The sequence below is a fragment of the Falco cherrug genome, chromosome 12, assembly GCF_023634085.1.
Source record: "Falco cherrug isolate bFalChe1 chromosome 12, bFalChe1.pri, whole genome shotgun sequence".
Lineage (NCBI taxonomy): Eukaryota > Metazoa > Chordata > Aves > Falconiformes > Falconidae > Falco > Falco cherrug.
In genome coordinates this window covers 18,029,968-18,049,083 of record NC_073708.1, presented here as the reverse complement: position 1 = coordinate 18,049,083, position 19,116 = coordinate 18,029,968, and the positions used below count along the sequence as shown (strand labels likewise).

Genomic DNA, 19,116 nt, shown 5'->3' with positions numbered 1-19,116 from the left:
AACTGTTTATTGAATAAATGAATGGTTGGAACTACCATGACATGAAATCAAATAGGTGAACCAATTTCTTTAATAACATGGGCTGAACAGGCTACCTCATCTTACCTGGTTTAAACTAAAAGTCAGAAATTCAAGACCGTTGAGTAAGTGATCTGAAAATGTGTTTTAGGGAGCATGTGTTTTCATGTTTGATATGCACAGGTGTACAGCCACATGCTGATTTGTGTGATATTTCTAAATTGCAGGCGAAAGTTTCTTTCTTTTTGATACAACTTTTGTGTTCTTTCCCACAATTCTTCATTAGTCAGCATACTGCAAAGCTTCCGAAATAAAATTCAGATCTGAAAAAATGAGATCTGTAAAACTGTTGACTGTAATGTCTTCAGACATGGCAAATGGATTTCACTAATAAGTTTTTATTCACCAGTATCAGATTCAGTGGTATATATAAACTATATGCTGCATCCTAATATATACTTCAGAGTATTTCATATTATTTGGCATAAATAATATGTAAATATATAAAAAATAATCTCCTTTTGAGGCATAAATGTTCTGAAGTTCTTTTTTTCAGCTGAAAAGAAAGCACTAGGGTACAAGATCTCCAAGAAATGTTCGCACATTTTTTTAAAACACAAGCACTACATAATACAGATCATTACATGATCTTCAACTCACAAAATTTCTTGCAGTATGTGGAAATACTCAACCTTCGTTTGTACTCATAATATACGTGATTCTACTTCTTATGAAAAAATATAAACTGTACTAATCAACTGTTAATTAATTTGTAGGAACACTCGTTTTTAACATCTATTTTAACTTGTCACAATTAATTTAACATATGACCAAACAGCAATATAATTCTACAGCTCTGCAGAGATAAAAGTATGAAATAACCTGAGCAATGAAAGGAATCAGGATAGCTGTTTCAGTTTGTCCACATCTTGTAAATGAATTCCACGTGTTCGTTGTTGTCACAATTAATTATAGAGGAATCAAATATCAATCTATGTGCTGTGTTGTGATCTACAATAACACTAATTAATAAAATAAGAAGAGATTTCATTCAACTCACTTCTGTAGATCACAGATTTCTGCAAATGGTGAAGACCCATGGTAAAACCAGAAACCTAATCTAAAGTCTGAATCTTCAGTTCTAATTTCACTTTCAGTGTCAATCTACCTTACAACACTGCTTCCCAAAAATAAAGCTGTAAGTTGTGTAAGCAATCTCCAAATACCTAATGAGTGCAACAAATAATTACATGGAAGGAGATCAACAAAAGCAAGAAAAAATTTAGTAAGGGGTCAGTCAGACTTAATTCTTCAAGCTGCCTCTCTGCACCCATGTAGTTTCACCAAAAGCAGCCCCAAGGGTTCGTATTCAGGGAACTGCTGTCACACTAACCCTGAGGTTAAAAAAGTGTTAACTATTGAAATGAAGCTGTTTCCTGCCACAATATATAAAAATTCTGCAGGAATTTGAGTCCAGTCATCATCACATCTAACAAATGTTTCTAGAGCATTCAGGACTATCTGACCTCATGAGGGTCATCATCACTGACCACAGCGACACTTTCCCCTAATTCCAAGCAGAACATCCCAGGCACTAATGTTCTGGATTCACTCACAGAGCTTTCCGCTCCCTTAGTCTGGCACTTTGCACTATCCACTTTAATATACACCTGCATGAGTTTGCTAAGATGCAGTTGCCGTTTGGAAAGTTTTAAAAATACGTTATTTTTCCAGTATGTGCTTGCTTCAAATGGCTGCGATTGTCCTCCGGGTTGAGGCAAGAGGAGACTTGGAAAACCGCGCAGGAGGTGAAGCAGAGGCAGTTTATGTCCCAAGGAGTGGCCAGAAGATGGTGGCAGAGTGCAGTTCTCCCTTCCTCCTCCTCACTTGGTTTATCACGGTGATTTTAACCATCATAGACCCCAAGGTCCTCTGGACACCTCATTACACTGCTACACAGCAGTCTCCTGACTTGTGCCATCAACTTACTTTTTATGTTTTAAGATAACATAACAAGCTCAAAGCATTGGTTTATATCCAGTTCATTTAGTTAGACCTCGGCACTTGCATAAACGTTGCTACAGGCTCTCCCACATCTGCTAAAGAACCAAGTATCACGACTTCAGTTTTGGTAGTGATAAAAATCAAACATTTTCTGGAGCCATTATTGCCTAAAATGTTAATGCAGTTTACTTTTTTCAAATGTGATCGATAGCTGGGGGAAAAGTGCCCATAAATTACTAAAGGCAAATACCATTCTATTAGCACTCAGGAGATTTCGCAACATTTGCCAGTCTCTGTTTTACTGGGGAAAAAAATTAATTTGCTGAAAGCCTAGTTTTTTACCTGTCTTTGTCTTTCTCTGTAAAAGAGGGAAATTTTTATCATGAGTCATTTAGGAGATGTAATTCTAATGTACTATAGCTATAGGTTTCAATTAATGTTCTACCTCTCTGTCAGCTTTACATTCCATGTTTTATGAAATCATTAACTATTGTCATGTTTCTATTATGATACGATTAGGAAATAAAGAGATGTATGTAAATGGAGATGTAAAATAAATGTACAACAGTTACTAGGAGCAACATCTGTGCACTATCATACATGTTTACACTAATTTTCTAAAGATTGCTCCATTCATTACAGAGCATTGTTACTTGCTGTGGCACAACCCTTATTTCCATGCATTTAGACACTGAAGCAAAGAGAGGGTAAATGAGAGCCTAATCAATACCACTTTTCATTTTGCTTCTAATGTGCTGCCTTTCCCTTTCTTTTCTTCATGAACAAATCCAAAAAAGATCCTGACGTTACAGTCATAAAATGTAATTCTTCTGCAGAAACACAGACAATAATGCTCTCTGTATTCAGGCGTATTGCATATTCTAATGGCATTTGGCTAAATTGAGTATGGATTTAACATCAAAGGCTTCATGAATTTTTCAAATGAGATATTAAAGTCAATATTTCAAGTGAAAGATATTTCAATTTAGTTGCATACACAACAATAAAAAACTTCTACAAGGCAGAGGTACTAGTGGCTGTGGCAGTATTAGTTCATTCAGGAAATTATTAGTTTATAAGAAAATCAAACAGAAGGTTGTGATATGGCAATGACACTGAATAAATTAGACTAACCAACACACGCTAACGTACTTTATCTCTTGGAGTCTGAAGCAGAACTTGCCACTGGCATGTTCAGTGCTTCAAGCAGGGCTTCGTTTGGGGATATTCTGTTTATTTATTTTGTAAATTCAAACAGTTAGCATCAAGATGTACATTCAGAACCTCAGAAATCTGCTTATTTTCATGTCTGAAAGGGCTTAGGCTTACTGTACGCAAGAAAACCTCCCGATCATTTTATTTTTTAATCTAAGTGCATTTTGCTCCATATTGTCAATGCTTATGCAGTGCTGCTCCGGCTTTCAGTCTGAGTAATGGAACATTCAGACTCTGCCCGCAAAAAGTCCACTGAGCTCTGACAACTTGTGTGTCCTGGCAGAGACAAAGACTTGCAAACAATAAAAACATGATGTCTGGTGGTTCCTTTCCTATTCTAGGTGCATGGAATGCAGCAAAATGCCCATTAAATCAGTAAGACGTTGTATTGTGATGTCTTGACGTATTACCACTCATGCGGGAGCTGGATGCGCTATACACACATAGCGCTTATTTAGGCATCTGTAATCACAGTAACATTGTGCTACTCTAAGACCAAATACATCACTTGTTCACACACCACATTAACAGCAACCACAGATATATACCACTGAAGATGCAACTATTACTGATTTTCCTATTAATTCTTATATTACTAAAACCTAATTATAATTAAAAATAATTAATAATAAAACTACTAAGAAGAAATGCTGTACTTGCAGTCATCCTGTACTGCTACCACTACAAATACAAAAAGGTTTGCTATGTATGTGACACTTTCACAGAAGACCCCAGCCAATTCTTTTGAGTGCCCCTAAACACAGGTGGGAGAGCAAATCTCTGGATACCAGGGGAAAGTTACAGCGGTTTAAAACTTTGATTGTCAGGTAGCTTGGGCTCACAACATGGACATTACTACAAAAAACTCTGATCCTAAATGCATTTCCTTGAAACCAGTGGGTTGTTTGACTCTACAATATTCACCGGCAGTGTTTACACTTACTGTGGCAGCACTCCAAGGGGTCACAAGACTCAGAAAATTGAAGCTGGCTATAACTAAACGTTAAACTGCTAAGCCCATTTCTGTCATCCATGGTGGCTGCTGGCCTGGCAGCAAATGCTGACCCAATTCAGAACTAAACAAAGCTGGTAGGCCTTTGGGGAACGCTCGCAGAGACGGAGGCATGCCATCTTTCCCCCATTCAAACACTGTTGTAGCACTGTTTAACTTATCCAGTTTGCACCCTGTGGGTCCTGGGGTTCTAGACAGCTGTTTGTTCACCCCTAGAGCCCTTCTGAGGCTCACTGTTCAAGGCTTTATAGTACTGTCATAAAATGGAAAGTGCCACCATCTCAAAGGCAATCAATCAGGGATAAATATCATCTTCAGAAACAGTGCTCTCAGAAAATGTATTTCTTGTGGTAACAAAGATAAGGCAGAAGTTTTGTGCAGTTAATAAGATCCACTAATAACTAGAATTATATTTTCAAAATTGCCTCTGGGGCTGGGGAATAGGATTTTCTTTTCTTCCGTTGTGATTTCTGGACATCCTTGAGATCATTTTGAAAACTACAGTTCACACCTAATGAGTCAGCAGTGCATCCAAATACTTTCAGTTTAAATTATTGAAATCTTGATCTTTTTTATGACATGACTTAAAACGACAGTTAGGATGAAAGATTCTCCCACCATCTCGTTTTACATGAGAACCGTTGTTTAAGGAATGATCCTCTGAATTCAATAATTTAATATTTTCCCTCTCGATTATCGGGATATACATAAAGTTAAGAGTACCTCTCTTAGGAGATCCATGTCAAAATGAGAGTTCAAATCATTCTTTAGAGCACAGTTAACTAAAAAGGAGTATTTGGTGCTAAGATCAGAAGAGGAGACCAAGCTGTAGGATTTGATCTTAGCCAAGAAAATGCTATGCCAATAATAGAATCATTCACATGTCATGCTGTACATAACTTTTGTGTTTAATGTAAGTCTTTATTGAAAACATATGTGTAGATTATCCATAAAAATAAACTGAAGAGATTGTGCTACCTAAAATGTGCTTTTGACTCTTTATTAACTGGTGATAATCTGCACTGATCCGCATTGCAATTCCATTGCAGATGTTGCTGACATTAAGATGTATGACAAGGAAACTACAGAAAGAGTCAATTTAAACAGGTATTTCACATTAACTCAACAATATATGCAGTGCAAAATGTCTTTCATGAGATTTCAGGTTTTCTACTTTATTCTTTGCAATTTTATGCATGTTATTATAAATAAAGAGTAATGAAAGTCCATTTGACAGTTCTTTGATTTTTCTCTAATTCCATAACTTTACACAATTTGCTGATTTGTTGTTTGAGTTTCCTTCTTACTGGAGGCTAGAGAAGGAACGGGTAATCATGCAGTTAGACTGAAACTCGTGGCACGGGGAAGGCTGGTTACATTTTTCTAGATCTACCATCCTTACAGCTGGAGCAAGCACAGCTGCTTTCAGACTTGTTAATACATTCTGTAGGGAACAGAAGACTTGAAAAGGATTGTACTCCTGTGCTTTTCCCCCCGCTCCATACAGTAAGTGGAGCTGGCAGTCCACCAAAGCTCAGAACCTACGCCCCTGCAGTGTCTAAAAGCACGTGTGGCATTTCATTAAGGGGGAAATGATGCCTTCAGGGCACCACATAAGACCATCTTCATTACAGAGGAAGAACCGTAAAGGATGAAGGAGGCAGTGAAAATGCTGGGACAGAAAGGTGGGAAATGCATGTATGATGAGAGGAAGAAGTGATCCCTGGGTCACATTGTGACTCTTTCCTTTTCTTCACTTTGTTACAGGCTAAGTCCAGAGCATTGACTCTCCATCCAGGTAGAAGTAAGATACACCAAGGCCCCCAAAAGATTTTTTTAGTCTCTATCTGGGAAATACATTTTATTACAAAGTCTTAGGTGGTTCATAGCACCTGTGATAGTCCTCCAAGCTAGGGTGAATTTTGTGTGCTTTTACAGAACGACAAAGCAGGAAATAACTTGAGGAAACACCTTAGTCAGTAGAAACAAAAATAAAAAGCTCCATGTAGGTCATCTGAAAAGCCTAAAAGGTAATCAAAAATCAAACTGTTTACCAGGCACACTATGTAAAAGAACAGGAACAAGCTCAGTGCAAAGTAAAAAACCCAAATTTTTCTAGTAATGTGAACTACACAGACGCTTTCTGCATCAACTCCTTACATATTTTGGAAGCCACACAATTCCAATAAAAGCAACAGGAGAACTTACCCGATTCCCATAGTTCAGCGGTAAAGCTCTGGGTGCTCATCTACCCACCTCCCTGAAGGAAAGAAATGTTACATGTCAGGAACGAGTCCAGTAGTTATCTTCTACCATAGGAACAATGCCAGCAGCATTCTCGTAATGGCAGCATTAATGCTGAAAGTTTACATTTTCAAAAGGGAAAACATTTACAGACACAATCTGGATATTTTAAACGTCACAGGACTCAGTGATTGGATACTGCTTAGCCTTGTGGCTAAGGCATTAAGCCATTGGTATCTATTTGCACCAGAATTGATCTTCTCAGTACTTCTTAATAAGCTAAATAATTAACCCAATAAAATTTGAAGAAAATCAAAGGCCGTATAATTATTAACAAGTCACAAATAAAAAAGTTACTTATTTTGCTAAAAAACAGATCATGAAAATTCTTTCTATTCCGTGATATGACAAAGAAAACAACATAAAGCTGTAAAGGTTTACAGTAATTCAAATTCATTGTACTTGTTATAAATCTCAAAATGCAGAGAATAACTTTAACTCACTGCTCGGTCAATTAGTTCTCTTCCCTGTCAAGGGAAAAGCAAACCCCAAAAAACAAAACAAAGCAAAACCAAAAAAAAAAAAGGGCAACAAGCTCACTTCCACAGCAGAAGAGCACGAGTGTAATCAAATGCAGGTTTGTACCAGAAATATAAATAGTAAGATCGGAAAAATACTTTATTAAAGTACTGCATGCAATTCCAAGGAAAATTAGATGAACTATTGAAAACGATACAAGCGTACACAATTCATTATACAGAATATGGTAACACTTGGCTAAAACTAGTGTGGAGTTCCTCACTTTAATGAGCACAGTCTTCACCCACAAATTAAAAATAAACAAATAAAAAAGATACGAGTATGACCTCACTTATTGGCAGCTGATCAAACTGCAATTTGTCCCACGAGTTGTGAAGCCACTGCCTTATAACACATCAAGAACTCTTGCTTATTGAACTGATCTGTATAAAGTTTGAAATTTTTTTTCTGGCTACAGCAATTGCTTTTTCCTATCATAACATTTGGGTTTATGTAAATGACAACTTAATGGTTAATTGGAAACATAGCATGATGTTTAAAGTTAAATCATGCTCACTTAACTTTGTAGTATCAATGCACCATCACAGAATAAAAGTACATTTCTTTAAGTGGAGGGTTGTACAACACACCAAGTAGTCTGGTGTTGGTGTGCAACGTTGCCGATGATAACAGCGAACTTTAATAACTGCAACAAATAGTCTAAATCTTTAACATACATATATTACTGTAACTTTAAAAACAGTAGTTTTCATTAATCATACAATGGCATGCTTCTTCATTTTCAGCCAGATGATTAAAATACAGATATATTGTCCTGAACATTATAGATATTGCAGGCACTCAGCCATTCTTTCAAAATATTGTTTTCTAAGCCTTGTTTAAGCACTCAGCTACATACTTCAGATTACAAATATTGCTAAAGTTTCCAGTATAGAAGTGGACAAAAAAGATCCTAAATAACAGAATGAAGTGCATGAATTTTCTGCCAAAACAAGAATAAAGCTTCAGGTAGAGAATGGTTAATTCAATTTCCTCCATCCTATTACTGCAGCATTTCAAACATAATCAAAAGAAACTAATTTGAATTTTTTATAAGGAAAGTCTGAAAATAGCTTGATAAACTATGGATAGACATCTGTAGCTTTAAATTTTTATTTACATGAATCCAAACACCTAAAAATGTTTGATACACAGAGAAGTCTATGCTGAAAATAAAGTTATTTCTTAGAGAATGGGTCAACAGTCTAGAGATCTTAAGCAATTTATTGCCCAAATCTGAATGAATTTCACAGGAGTTGGATACCTGAAAAGGAACAGTAAAGATCCAAAATACAATTTTATCTCTGACCTATGTCCTCTAAACAAATAATTTCCTCAGGGGTTGTAGGTCAATCTTTTTAATTATTTTTTTTCAGAAAGGAAGCAATGGGTGTATCATTAAGCTCTTAACCATATAAATAGGCAAGAATTGGTAGTCATTCCAGATTTGGAATGTGGTTGGGGTATGCTGAGATTTCCAGCTTGTAGAGGAATGACTGCTTCTTTGCCTATATTTCTGAAATGTATATGAACGGTAAGAAAAGAGCTATTGTAGATTTTTACCATCAGCTTGTGAGAGGCTGAAGCAGAGAAAGATTTCTGAATGCACAGCCCACATTTGATGTGTACGAAGAGTCTGCAGATCTGAACTTATGATGTAATTGTTCAGTATTTAGATATGGAGAAAAGACTTTGTGACGACATAAAACAAGTTTTGGGCAAAGTATGAAAGGGAAAGAGGCTGAGATTAGGTTGTTTTAGATTAGCCTGAAATATCTTGTCATTCATTCTCTTTATAAAAAGTACTTCTTCTACAGTAAAGTATTTATTTTCATTAATAGAATCTCTTTTCAAGTCTTTTCCTTAAGGTTTTGGTTTTTTTTTTAATTTGGCACCCTTGATATTCCGTATTATTTACTGTACAGTATTATTTACTATCATTATTTACTGAATATCTAACTGTACAGATACTGAATATATACTTTGCTAGTTATGGAATCACAACTGCCTATTCTATCAGTCAACTCTTAAGGCATTGTTTTCCCACAACATAATTTGGCTAATAATTAATAAAATAATGGACTAGCCAAGGTACTTCTTACACTGAGTCCTTAAAATTTGGTGCTGTAATTTATAATCTCTATAGAGATTTTGCAAACTTTTGAGAATATACCTTGTGACTATTGCTGCACTTATACATACAGATAACTGGGAAAAAATCAACATAGGCTTATACGGGACAATTTACAGATACAAATTTCAGTTAGACTGAAGCAGATTTGATTGTAAAAGATGGGGTTAAAGGTATCTTTTTTAAAAAAAGTTCTCTTCTATGAGGTACACGGATGGTCATAAAATGTTTTCAATGAAGAAAAATCCTCATGTGTAAAGGTACCATTCCGCTAATGTGTTTAGAGTATTTTATGATGGAATAGCTAAAAAGCTGTCTCACTACCAAAAGCCACTTCCAGACTTTTCTGTATACCAAGTACCACTGCTATTCTGTCACACTGTTTACCCCTTGGGCCTGATACATCATCCACTGAAACCTGTTTACAGCCCTGGTGGCCTCTGGATCAGAAAGTCCCTTCACTTTTTACCCTGTACTGTCAGATCCTTACAAAACCAAGTGGCAAAGTCAGCAGGTAACATTACTGCTTTGTCTGGTAAGTGTCTGTATTGTAAAAGAAAAACAACAGCATTTCATACCACAGAAGTAAAATTGTGCTATTATCTACATAGGCAATGGTGAGCCACAAAAATAGAAATTTGGAATTTATCTTTTATCCATTTTCTCACTTTTAACGAATAGAAATGTCATTTGTTCATTTGAATTTGAAAAACAGAATACGGTGTCTGTCCATTATCTGCCTAATAAACTCATTCCGATGAATCAACTGTGCAACAGATAACACAAACAATACACGAAAGATCCCGTGGAAGATTGGGTACTGCATACCTAATTCTGTTTGTGGATGCACCCTTCGTAGCAAGCACTACACAGCAAAATAATCTCTTACAGAATGGATTATTATTTATAAAGCATCATAAGAAGTCTTGCGCACCATCAGACAGGATTAGTTATTATTCCTCTAATACTCATTGTCTACCAGTGAATATATACTGGACACAATAAGCTACATGTTTATAATTATAATTTATGTACATATTTCCACAGATTTTCTTGGAGAACAGCATTTTGCTGTGAACGGAATGCAGAACCAGGAACCAAGAGCTGTTCATTTCTAACCTTCCCTCCAGTAACAGGTTCTTGAACCTGCAGCCTTAAGCGAACCCCTTCTTGCATTAGTAAAATTAGAATATAAACACCTGCTTGCTTACCTAAAGAAGGGTACTGGAAAACTATTCAGCCTTCAAAACCAAAAGCCAAGTCTGGCAAATTCGTAATGTATTTGGCAAGGAAGTATTGCACAGTGCGCTGCAATCCCAGTGTCACTTTGGCACCCTATTGTATTTTCTCTGTATGCTTTCCAGGCTAAGTCTCTGTTTGACCTCCAAACCTGTAGACAGTTACAGCTGCTAAACTATAATCACAGAATTTGTCCCCCTGACTTCAGGAGGATTAATTAGATGCCTAAAGGTAAGGAAGTAAGCAAATGTTTGCAGAGTGAGGGCTACATTTGGTGAAGGGCCAATTTTCCCAATTGAAAATGTATAAATAAAAATCATGCCTAATTTGCTTCCATTACTAATGCTTTATATACTATATAATTGGAAGCAAATTAGATGCTTTATATTAAATTGTTTACATACAAATCTTATTTTCTTAAAGAGTAGAAATCAACAGCCATTTCTCTTCTAATTTGACACATATTGTTGTTGTCACATATTATAAAAACTGAGTATAAGGGGCTCTTTTTTTTGTTTGTTACATATCTCACTATGTACTGAAGTGAAACGCCTGGTATAACACTACCCAACTGAAATCAAATTAAAAGTATTTTGATTTGGAAAGTATCAATAAATGGAAAAATTAGCCAAAGGTTTATTAATCTAGGGCAGTTTCATGTTTGATACACACACAAGAAGGTTTCCCCAGCCATTTTAAAGATACTGCTTGTAGTCTTCATACAAATTACAAGAAAATGACTCATTCAACTAAGAATGTTATTAAATAATAGAGTTAGCATCCTTTTGTTAAACTGTCACTGTATTCCTCAAAATAACTTGACTCTTTCTGTTCAGAAGAAAGTTTAAAAGTCTCACAAACACCAGTTAAAGACTCATTCTTTCAAATATAACTCAATAAAAAATAATGATGACTGATAGCAGACTAGTAAAGCCTTGTATCTGTGAAACAAGACACAAGTCATCAGCAGGAGTTTGCAGAAATGGAGCTACGCCATTTTCGCATCATTGACAGATCAGGGTTCAGAATAGCCTGATTATCTTAAGCCTCTTGTTTCTCTCTCAGCCTTACTCCTCAACTGAACATTCGTGAATATCATCCTGGGTCTTATCACATGTTGAAGCATAATTACTTGTGTGTTAAATCAGTACAGGTACTTTCCACACCCTCTACCTACTAACCAAAGAGTCAGTGAAGGCAGAGTTACTACCATATATGTCCTTCAGAGCTCTATTTTCTTGCAAGTACCATGACACAACATCCACTGTGGAAGGATACAGGACACGTGAATGAAAGAGACTTTCTGTGAGGCATATAGTGAAAACAAACCTTACCAAAACACAGACTATTTTTTTCACAGATTTGCATAGATTATCAGAAAAAGAAATTACAAACAAATGTCCTAGATTGAACTTCTCCAAACTTGTGGGAAGAGGGAAAACAAAAGGATAAACTACCTTTCGCACGTTCCTTGATTTTTGAATGCTGGTATCACCTATGTTTCATCCCTAAGTACAATTCTGTATAACTCATGTCAATTCTTCTGACTTTTACTCATCTACTATAATCAGGAAAAGAAAATATTAAAAAAATACATCTTTTGGGGTCTTGAACATGAGGTCCTTTCTTCAATTACTCCTGGAATAAGTTCCCTAACCTTGATGAAGCAGCAGGTGTTTGGAACTTATTCTATCCTGTGATGGCTGAAGCTTCTGAAGGAGACACAATTCTCTGTTAAATCCTTACCACTTCTTTACAACAGACATTGGATTAAATAGAAAATATTTGCAAGGATACAAATTACCTCTTTTGCAGCCAAATTTGAAATGACACAAAATATAGTAACTGTGAAATAGTTACTCCTTTCCAACCGTGTCATGGCTTTTTCTCATTTGGCTGATTCATACCAGTCATGAGATTTTTGGTATTACCTGTATTTTTCAAAACTCCTTAACAATGGTGCTCATAATTTGGAAGATAATATAAAGAATTTAATCTGTTAATACACTCCACTCCTCAGAATGCAGCAGTATAAACACTACCACAATACTACTATAATGTACTACAAGCAGGAGGTAACACCAAGTATAATGTTTGACAGAAGTGCAGAAACAGAAGTCAGGCTGCCTAAGGAACACTCTTAAAGTAGTTCAGTCTCTTTTAAAAAACTCTTTCCATGCAGTTCTGGATCCAAGTAATTCCAACATTGTCTGTTTTCTAAGAACACCAGCTCCTTAATGGAAAAACTGCTGCTAGCTATGTGTTCATTAGAATTGGAAATGGAGAGTCACTCTTCTAGCCTGGAGCCAGAAGGTGGGCTATCTTGGAGGCAGGGTTGATAGCTTTTGAATACCAGATGAAGTCTATAGATACAAGGCTGGTGTCAAATGACAAGAGCCTTAAGCAGATGGATGACAGTGTGTGTGCACTATAGGCTGTTGTTAATTTACTAGCTAGAGATAATGCTTCTTTAAAATTAAAAATGAGTCATTGGAAAACAGCCTGAGAGGCCACAGCCTGCAGATTTCTGGCCTCCTGGCAGGCCTGCATTGTGGGGGATATGGTTTTTTTTAGAGTTATGAAAATTAAAATTGCATGTTAGAGAGAAAGAAAATGTAATTGTTTCTCTTACTAGCTATTTAAGCTATTCATAGCCTGGATTTGTAATTCACAAGGACATTTTCAGTAAAATGGAATCAACTTGGTCTTAGCAACTCATAGACAAGATATAGATGAGCAACAGCAATGATGTATAATATTAATGAATTGTTAAGTGGCAAGATGTGGGGTTTATGTTTGTAACTATGCTTTTATTATTTTAGCATGATCATACAGAAAGTCCTTCCTTTTCACTATTGCTCTGCACAGAACTTTTCATTGCCATTGGGTTATGTTGGAAATCGCACTTTTCCTCTGCTTTGATCTCCGGATGAAAATTTCCTGTCATATCTCTTGCAAGAGTGTCAATATATTTCCATATCATAACACAGGCAGAGCTGTCTCATTGCTTACTTGCTCCAAATATATGACCAGACATCAGATTCAGTGTAAAAATTCTGAGACAGTACAGTTTGATAAAGTAGCAACTTCTTTCCAAAGACAAAAAAGGGAACTGCAGAGAATGAGTACACAAGTGTATCGCTTCTCATGCTAGTCTCTGAGGGCTACCATCTACAATGCTGTCTAGAACTTACTCGGGTATTCACCACTGTCAAAGCTGAAGAAAATAGTGAAGAATTCAAACAGTCTGCCATCCGGAGAGGCTGGACTCTGGCTGTCTATATAGCCAAAACTGTGCTTGATCCCTACAAGTATTTATCAAAGGCATTGTAACAACTTAACTCATTGCCTTACAAGCAAATTTTGGCAGACCTGAAAAACATGCTGTAGGAAACACAACCCTAAAACGTAGATGATTATTTTAATGTTATCATCTATCCAATGTAGAAATAACAATGTGTAACAATTTTACAGTACTTTTTCCCCCTACATGTTGGTAGATGTTGGTGCCCATTGAATATCATTGTCCCTATAATCCCAGTTTATAGACACAAAGGAACAAAGTGATACATCAGTTAGTGACAAAGTCAGAAAAGCCCAGTCCTTGTGACACCTAGTCCTGTATCCTTGCAGCTGGAACACAGAGTTCACATGGTTTTTAAATCCGTAACGCTACTGAGCTGATGTAGAAAGCCTGCTACTCCATTCCGACACACTCTACACTGACTCAGCACCCTTGAGCTCAGCAGTATTACCAATGTTTTACATGCATGTGAATGAGGGCAGAATTAAATATGGGATATTTATAGAGATGTTCTTCAAAGCTTAAAAAGAAATGAGAGGAAAGAAGGGGAAGAATATGCATACAGTGAATTAGTTATCCTGCATAATATACTACAATCAAGGTCACACATAAATATTTATGTACAGTGCACTGCCTGTGCAACATCATACCAATTTGTCTCAGACAGTGGCAGTGACAGAGACCTCTATGCACCAACCAGCGTTTTTCAGCTTTAGAAAACTTTAAGACAGAAGTATCAGCCACAAAGACGTCCAGACATTTCAGTGCTGCAGCAGCAATGTGAAAGCACTTCTCATTTCCACTTGAAGGTGAAAGGCTGACTTTACAAAAAAGTTTCTCTCTTCTTTTTTTTTAGTCCTATACAACACCACCTGTCTCATCAGCAGGACCACTCTAAAGGGATGGGCCTCAAGGCACCTCAGTCCCAAGATTCTCCATGCCTCATTCTTCATCCACGCTGCTAGTAATGTACCATCACTGGCACAGTTACACCTGAACACTCTGGTGCTGCCAAACACCTGGCTTGATTTTCCACTGTCCAAATGAAAAATAAGCATAATCTGCTTTTTGAGGATACAGCAAATGAGGGAGTTCATGACAAATTGTGTTGGTTTATGCAGAATAGTGATAATAAGATACAAATGAGAATTTTTTGCTTAATGAATAATACTAATCACGTTTCAACAAATGCTGTGCCCTTCTAATTAGAGAGAATGCATAAAATCAGCTTAATTTATTTGTGACTAGTTATACATAGTTTAAATATTTACTAGAGATTTACTCTAACGTTTGAAATTATTTTAAACAGTTCTTGAAGTAAAAGCAGACCTAGTAATGTAAAGGAGGTTACAATTGTAACTCCTGCCCTCCCTTTCGTTATGCAGTGTGTGATGTATACCCTCAGTTTTCAAGATGCAAGAGAAAGGATATTATTGATTTACATGCTAATTCTCCAACTGTTACTAATTTTCTTGATTCCTGCTTCCAAAGTTGCACTTCCAACATTCATCACTGTAGTACACTAGAGGGGCTGAGCATCTTTTTCAATAAATTACAGGAACTATGACTAATTATAGTGATATTAACTATGCAAAGTAATGTGTAACTTAAAATGGATACGTTTATCATTTCAAATTATGCTTTTGACTCTTGATGGCCTAATACATGGATGCTTCTTTTTTTTTTAATACAGATTATGAACTGTGCTATTTTTTTTAAAAAAAATCTCTTTCACAGATCTATACCTTGTGAATTTGATGAATGGAAATAAATAATTTACATCCCATAAAATGCTTAGTGGGTAGAGGACAAGTTTAGTACCAAGGGCAAGTAGGGCCAAATCCTGATTGTTTTAGCAAAGCACTCAGGATTCAGCTTGAACAGTGCCACCAGCATGTATTTGGCCCACAGCATTTGTACCATTATACTTTCTGTCTCTCTCAGGCTACAAAGCTAATAGTACAAGTTGCTTGGCTGACAATACCAGCAGTGCCTAGCATTCAAAGCAAAACGTTTCATCAAGTGTAACTGGCTTTCAGTAGTATGCCAAGTATGTTGCAAAGGCTTAAGATACAGAAGCTATAAAATAATGGCAGTGCAATTGTGCCCAGTGTAAGTACTTTGCACAGCAGCAGGCCTTTTTGGCTCGTATGTGGCACCACATTCTTATAGCTCTCCTTCCAATCTGGAAGAAATACAGCCTCTGCCACCTTAGTCATTTTCACATTACCTAATATCTCATGGTACAGAAGCATGGCTCTTAGTAAGCAAACAAAATTAAGGAGTAACATAGACAGGTATGTTGCAGAGACATTGCCAGAGAAAATAAAGCAGTACAGGTGGACAGTGCCCAGACTTCTCCTCAAAATTTGCCTAAACTGACCACCACCAGAGACCAAAGGGTTTGGCCAGACCCTTCTATAAAAGTTAGACTATTCTTTTCCACTACGCCAGGATAGTCTATGAGTTATTCTTTTAAAAAAATCATGCAGTCATCTTCAGGGGCTTACCTGCGCTTCAGACCTCTGCCATTCGTTCCCTGCTTAGCCAACACATCCACTTGTTCTTCTGAGTATTAAGAGGGATGCTCTTGTGCTTGGATAATACTATTCTTAAACCCTGCCACCTTTCCTGGGCATGTCTGCCCTTCAGAGCTGCCTCCCATGGGATGTGACCACTAGTTTCCTTAATCAGTCAAAGTTGACTCTAAGGTCCAGGACACACTCTGCCACTCTCCTTCCTTGTGTTTCTCAGGATCTTGGAACTCCACTATTTCATTATCATTACAGCCAAGGCTACCACTGTTTGCCACATCCTCAACCTAGTCCTTCCTTATTAGCAAACAGCAGCTGATCCAGCTGCAAAAGGCCCCAGCTGGCCCTTCCAATACCTGTGTCAAGAAGTTATCCCTGCCACCCTCCAGAATTTTTTCTTACTGCTTGTCTCCCAACATTTTCCATCAGATGTCAGTTCTTCCAGAGGTAAAGGAAGTGTAAACTGAGTTTGCCTTCATTAAAATGCCTTCAAAAGTTCAACAAAATTACTAGTATTTTAGTTATGCAGTCTTATAACACTGAATTGGAGCTTTTACATGTATTTATAATGGCATTTTATGGCAGCTTGAGCACCTGCAGTGTTAATCTACTCACTGGACAACATGCAATAAGTTACCTTATGATTCGATGAAACATCAATCAAAAGCTCAGCATTACACAGCAGAGTAAATCAGGCCACTACATCATTCAAAGAACAACAGAAAACACAGAAAATACCACCAAGGATCTTACAGGTAAACATACTCTTTTCTATTACCTACAGGAAACCCAAAAATCTAGCACATTGTTTTGGAATAAAGTTGGAGAAGGTTTGGGGAAGGTTTTGCTGAGTTATCATCACAGCTGGACATCTGTTTTATTGAGGGAGAGTAAGTTTTGTCTAGTACTTCTAACCTAATGTTACTAATATTTCTAGGCTTCAAGATCTCATTTCTTCTCATCTTTGCTTCATTGGGAAGAGCTAGGCCAGATGACTGTCAGTTTTGTGTTATCATCTGCAAAACTACTACCTCTTTAGATCAGTGGAAAATGAATATTTAAGTGGTGAGCCAAATACCACCAATAGCATTAAAACATAAATCAACCCCTTTTTAATGATGCTCTCTTGTTTGTCAGCTACGTGCTATGAACACTCACTAAAGAGAATTTTGGCTCTTAAAAACTATATTGGTAACCAGGAAGGAAATCAGCCACCCTTCCTTTCATAAAAGGAAATGAAATGCTCTTCCCCGAGGCCTTTAAGGAAGGTCTTTCCCTCTATACAGCTCCCAGGAGGGTTCCTTCCACTCAGAGTTGCTTACTGTGATTACCTCACCAGCCCTGCTTCCCGCTTTGCACAGCCCTATCTCATGTCACCAGGAGGGACAGCACTGCACTGAGGCTCCTCTTACCTGACCCAGGGGCATCAGTGATGTCTGCTCTGCTTAGAGAGTCTTCTCCCATTCCCTGTCCCTGATTCTCCGCTATTCTCCAGTTTATTATGTAGTCTTAAGACCTGGCCCTGGTATAGCAGTCTATCTTATAGGTAGTTTACAGACCCACTACCTGCACAATCTCTACACCTCAGCTGCCTAGAAGAATGGGAAGAGGATTTGCAAAACTGAGTCTTGAAAGAGTTTGAATGTGCTAATGTGCTCTCTTGAAACTCCAAATACAGCACAGATTAGAACCGTAGAATAATGTTGGAGAGCACCACAGAAGGTCACCTCATCCAACATCGTGCTCAAAGCAGAATCAACAAGAGAAGGTTGAGTCAAGTTCTAAATATCCTCAAATATGCAGAGTCCGCAGCCTCTCAGGGTAACTTGTTCCAGTATGTTACTGCTCTCATGGGGGGAAAAAAAAAAAATCTATCTAATAAGAATGTTTTGCAGTCTAACTTTTGTCTGTTGCCTTTCATCCTGCCACTGTACACCTCCGAGAAGAGTCTGTCTTTTCTATATTCTCCCATTACGTAGCTGCAGGTAGCACTAAGATATCCCTTTAGCCTTCTCTTCTTTAAGCTGAGCAAATCCAACTCTCACCCTCTCCCTGTATGTAATGCACTCCAGAATACTTCATATATAGTGGTTCTGATTACTAAACAAAATGTAATTCAAAGAAGCTTTGGTAGAAGACAATTTCTGAGACTATTTAAAATCAGAAGTGAAAATCACTTACTAGCATCATTTACAATTTTAAAGCACAGCTCACAGCTGTCCTAGTTATGTTCTTATCAATCTCTTCTGGACAAGTATTCTCAAGTCCTTTACCTCATGTAATGTTTTCTAATTCTCCTCTCAAGAAAATTTACTCTCAGGAAGTCATTGAGAGTTCACGATCTAATTAAATGAAAACGCTGTATGATAAATTTTACCGCAGATGCATCAACCATACTCTTTAGGTAGAGCTCACAGATTCTCAAATTTGAAAATTCCTGATCAAAATCTAGGCAACTTTAGAAACTCTTTGAACAGTGTGTCCCAAACAAGGAATAATGAGGTTCCGCCCTTGTAATGTCTTCTGGATCTCAACACAGTTCATTAGCGTTATGTCCTAGAACAAATGCATGGCTTTAACCAAGGAAGAAATGAAGACTTTGTCTCCAATTCAAAATATTTCTACATGACTGAAACTATGTACATGCTTTGCTTGGGCACTTAACTCTTTTCTTTTACTTTGCAGGGAAAGGTTCATTTAAAATTCGTAATAACTGAACTACTACCAGGTGTAAAATTCCACACCGCTATAAAATTGTCCTCTGTAATTGTCCTCTGTAAACTGGATCTTTATATTTTTTATATATATATATATATACTTTTAACATTATATTTAC

The 19,116-nt window shown here is 37.0% G+C and overlaps 1 long non-coding RNA gene across 6 annotated transcripts in view; it reads right to left on the bottom strand.

The window, feature by feature from the left end:
• The window catches only part of LOC114017630 (uncharacterized), a 520,469-nt gene that overhangs the window by 347,559 nt on the left and 153,794 nt on the right, over positions 1 to 19,116 (bottom strand). For all 6 annotated transcript variants that reach the window (XR_008734646.1, XR_008734645.1, XR_008734647.1 and 3 more), the window contains one exon: positions 6,458 to 6,509. This is a non-coding gene — a long non-coding RNA (uncharacterized LOC114017630). The remainder of the gene's footprint in view (positions 1 to 6,457; positions 6,510 to 19,116) is intronic.